Source organism: Impatiens glandulifera, unplaced genomic scaffold, assembly GCF_907164915.1.
Source record: "Impatiens glandulifera unplaced genomic scaffold, dImpGla2.1, whole genome shotgun sequence".
Lineage (NCBI taxonomy): Eukaryota > Viridiplantae > Streptophyta > Magnoliopsida > Ericales > Balsaminaceae > Impatiens > Impatiens glandulifera.
In genome coordinates, this window is record NW_025919776.1 from 28,217 (window position 1) to 33,594 (window position 5,378).

Genomic DNA, 5,378 nt, shown 5'->3' on the forward strand with positions numbered 1-5,378 from the left:
TGGAGGGTCAAGTGACATATATGTAAAGGAAGAAGAATTATGAGACATGTGATTACCAGCTCCAGAGTCTAAAATACAGGAACATGAAGGGATACATAATCTAATAGACATAGATGATCTAGAAGGAGTTTTTAAAGTAAAATTATGAGGGTTCATTTAAAATTGCTAAAAGGCGAGGAACTTCTGAATTTGATCGGCAATAGATTGCAACGAATCATCACCTTCAATCATTGTACACAATTTGAATAGAACAATCCAAAATAACAAGCAACGATCTTAAATCCCAACTAATAAACGATCAAGGAAAGAAAAAAAATTCCATGCAATCTAAAAAATAAACGAAATCTAAAATTTAGGGCACATTTAACCATTCAGATGCGAAAGAAGTGGAGATAATCAGAACCATAAGACCACGAGCAGCGAAACATCAAGCAATCTAGAAAGCCAAAATTTTAATTTGGATCTAATACCATGTTAGAATTCATAATAACGAATTCTTACAAATAATATCCAAAGTGAGAAGTATATCAAAAGAGAAAGTTTAATTTGATATATTAATAATGTGTTTGAAAAATGAGCTATTATATCCCTTTATATAGGGCTAAGATGAATTTTACAATACAAATCAAACAGATGTGCGATAAAATGAAAATGCAATATAAATATATTGTTGGTAATCTTATCTCGTAAAAATTACACGTAAATAATATATGAAAACAATAAAATGATAATAGAACATATACAATAGATTATGTAATGAGATGAAGAAATATCTTCTCGTTTTCTCCGAGGCCTATGAAATCACAGTTTCCTTAAAACAGTTTCTCCGTCTCCCGTTTGTGCTAGAGAGTTTCGTTAGTGGCTGCTTCCCAGGGTACAACGGAACCTGCAATGATTTAGCACAGAAAAATACTACAACAACGAACTAGACAAAAGTACCTAAATCACAATCACCGGGTTTCGCACAGAAATGGTCGAGTCAAGAAACTCGAAAAACACTCACAAGAACACTCTAAAACATACTCACAAGAACAAGGAAACACTTTTAGAATTCTAGACAAAGAAGTGATAAGATCATGTGTGGAGAGGAATACAATGTGAATGGATATTTATAGTTTAAAATTAAACTCTTAATCAATTCTTTAATCCAACGGTCACTAATCCATCATCCATTCATCCAACGGTTATCGTTGCTTGCCTTTTCATCATATTTACAAGTTACCTTCTACAATAAATATTTTGTAGTTACAATTGCAATTAACTCCATTTGTTAATTGCCTCATTCAAGATATTTATGTTAATTATAACAATTAACAAATTTAATTCACAATGAATTTGATGTGAATTTCATTTGGATGAAATTTCACCTTAATTCACATTTGAATTTAATTTGGATTAATTTCACTTTAATTCACATTTAAATTTTATGTGAATTTCATTTGGATTAATTTCACTTTAATTCATATTTGAATTTCATTTGGATTAATGTCACACTTAATTCAAATTTGACTTTGGTGTGAATTTCATTAGCCCAAATACATTTCAATTTAATTAATGAAATTAGTTTACTTCTAACATATATTTTAACAGAGTTACCATTTTTTTCAGTTTTATTCTCTATATTGGAAAAAATTTCAATGAAATGTTCTTTCCCATTGTCTTCCTTTATAAACTAACTATTATACTCTCTTTTGATTTATTAAATTTTGATATACTTAAATTTAAATATTAAGAATTTTCAATCAAATTGTTCAAGTTTTCCAATATTTTTTATTGTGATTTAGGTAGAGATTTGTTTTATTACAATTTGTATTGATAAAAATACAGATATTATACAAATTCATAAATTCATCTACAAGAGTTACATGCATAAAACCTTATTTATGCAATAATCATATCTTTCCTTGTAAACCCAAACTTTACAAATCAAGCAATGTAAACGTGTGATTTCAGATGATAAAGATAGAGGACTTTACACACTCATTATTCTTATTATTTTAGTATATACTTTGAATTTGTTTATATTTTTCATAAATTTAAGTTTACTTTTAATTTATGTGTGATCGTGGATTAAATTTGGTCGATTTCATATATGATTTTTCTTATGGAGTTTGTAATCAGTTTCTTATGCCTCGCCATGTGTTCCCCATTTGTCTAAATTTTAAGAGCTTCAACCATTTGCTTCCAACTATCTAAGACTACCCAATATTCCTGATAAATTATCTACTTTAATTTCGAGTTTTCAATTCTATATGAAATGAGCTGATTTGATCAATTATTATACTTTTTTTGGAGGCAGTAACTTAAAATGTGATGGACTAGCCTTTTTACTATAACTTTTTCACTATTTTTTGAGGGTTGATTTTAAAAATATTTTAATTATAGATACTTCACTCCTCAAAGTTTGTTTACATATATTTGTTCATAAATTTCTGAATTATGCTGGGAAGGATTCCCTAATAAGATCAACCCTGAATTCATCAAATGATGCATCATATATTGGGTACAATAAATAATTATAAATTTAAGTTAGATATCTATCAAATACTCAAATCATAAAATTTCATTTTTCAAAACACAATTCAACTAATGTAATTTATTTCATCAAAAGTTACAATTACATTATTCCATTCTATAATTTTTAATGTGATCTTAACTTTCTATAGACTTCATTTGATACCTCCACAAGAGTTAAAGAGACTAGAAACTAGACTAAGATATTAAAACTAAATATAACGAGAAACACATACTAGAAAAGAAATGGAGATGTCCGAAGATGTACAACTTCCTTAAAACAAGGGAGATTCTTGACAATTAGATTCAAGAAATCTTGCAACAATGCGCATGAAGATGCGACTTTCTAAGAAAATAAGAGTCTTGTAAAAAAAATCAAGAACTCCTAAGGATTGATGCGCATGATTATGCGGCTTTCTGAAACATGAAAATTCTTGACAAATGGATTCAAGTGATCTGAAGTAATTGTGCGCATCAAGATGCATCTTCTCGAAATTAAGAAGATTCATGACAAACAAATTTCAAGAGATCTTGAGAAATTATGCGGATGAATATGTGGCTTCTTGAAACAAAGAATATTCTTGACAAGTGGATTTCAAGAGATCTTGAAAAATGGAATGCATGTATATGCGACTTCTTGAAACAAAGAAGATTATTTATAAAAGGATTCAAGAGATCTTGATAGTCTCATTCTAGAAATTCTTAAGTAACTTAAGAATTAATACCTAGGTCTAACCTGATGGGGAAAATCTTCTTAACAATCAATTTTAAGATATTTCTAGGGGTACGCATAAAAATGCGACTTTTAACGATGGAAATATTCTTGACCATCGAGTCAAGACATCTTGGGAAGTTGCACATGAAAATGCGGCTTTCAAGCAATGAAGATTAGTGACAATTGATTCAAGACATCTAAAAATATTGCGCATGAAGATGTGACGTTCAGAAAATAAAGATTTTTGACAATCGATTCAAGAGATCTCTGGAAGTTGCGCATGAAGATGCGACTTTCAAACAATGAAGATTCTTGTCAATCGATTCATGAAATTTCGGGAAGTTGCGCATAAAGATGTTTCTATAACGACGATGGAGATTCTTGACAATTGATTTAAGACATTCTGGAAAGTGTGCATGACAATGCAACTTACAATGATAATTTCTTGACAATCGATTCGAGACATTTTTGAAGGTGCGCATGACAATGCGGCTTACAACGATGAATTTTGGTAATTGATTCGAGACATTTTGAAAGTACACATGGCAATGCGGATTACAACGATAAATTTTCGACAATCAATTTGAGATATTCTAGAAAGTGCACATGACAATGCATCTTCCAGTGATGAATTCTTGAAAATCGATTCGAGAAATTCTAGAAAGTGTGCTTGACAATGCGACTTACAACATTAAATTCTCGAAAATCGACTCGAGACATTCGGACTGTGCGCATGATGATGCAGCTTACAATTATAAATTTTCGATAATGGACTTCGAGACATCCTTTGGGAAGTGTTAATGACAAACTGATTTACAACGATAATGGAGATTCTCGATAATCGATTCAAGAGATCTCAGGAAGTTGCACATGAAGATGCCAGTACCAAAATTAGAATTCTCAACAATCGATTTGAGACCTCTAAAAAATGCGTATAAAGATGCGACTTACAACGACGAAAACTTCTTGAAATTAATTTTAAGAAGATCTAGAATGTGTGAGCAAGAAGATGCCACTTTAAACAATGAAAAAATTCTTAAAAATCGAATTCAAGACACCTAAAAGTTTACGTATGAAGATGCAACTTCAAACAATGAAGAGATTCTTGACCTTCGAATTTAAGATATCTCAAAAATTGCGCATGTAGAATGCGGCTTTAAAATAATGAAAAAAGTCATGAAGATCGAACTCAAGACATCTTCAAAGATTAAGCATGTACAACGAAACTTTAAAATATGGAAAGATTCTTGAAATCAAATTCAAAACATCTAAGAAATTGCACATAATGATGATGCTTCTAACGAGAAAAAGATTCTTAAAGATCCATTTCAAGACATCTCAAAAATTGCGTATGAATATGCGGCTTGTTGGGAAAAAATAAGTAAATAGTTATTAATTAACTCAAACGAAATTGTTGTGAAGAACTTAAAAATTATTAAATATTAATCAACTGAGTTTTGATGATGTTTAATATAATAGAAGTTAAGTGGTCTAATTGTTTCTATGTAGGTGCATCAGATTTGCTAACTTAGAAGTTGTCTAAGCAGGCTAATTAAACGTATTGGTAGTTAGACATGTCAGTCAAACAGATACGTAGTTAGACGTGCCAGTCTAACAGATACGTAGTTAGACGTGCAAGTCTAACAAATACGTAGTTAAACGTGCAAGTTTAATAGATACGTAGTTAGACGTGTCAGTCTAACAGATACGTAGTTAGACATGCAAGTCTAACAGATACGTAGTTAGATGTGTCAGTCTAACAGATACGTAGTTAGACATGTTAGTCTAACTGATACATAGTTACACGTGCTAGTCTAACAGATACGCAGTTAAACGTGCCAGTCTAACAGATACATAGTTAGATGTGAAAGTCTAACAGACACGTAGTTAGATGTTGGCGACTAACTCCTTTAGTTTAGTCTGAAGTGATATGTAGTTAGACGTTGTAGTCTAACTCCATTAGACGTGGTAGTCTAATGGGATGTAAAGTTAGATGATGTAGTCTAACTCCATTAGACTTGGCATTCTAATGGAGCACGTCTAATGCCTCGCTTCAGAAGCCGCTTGAAGTTAGCATACGTCTACCCACGATCAACTAGTTGTACGCTACTCCTGCTTCACTTTCTTTTGCAGTCCAGTACGCCAACTA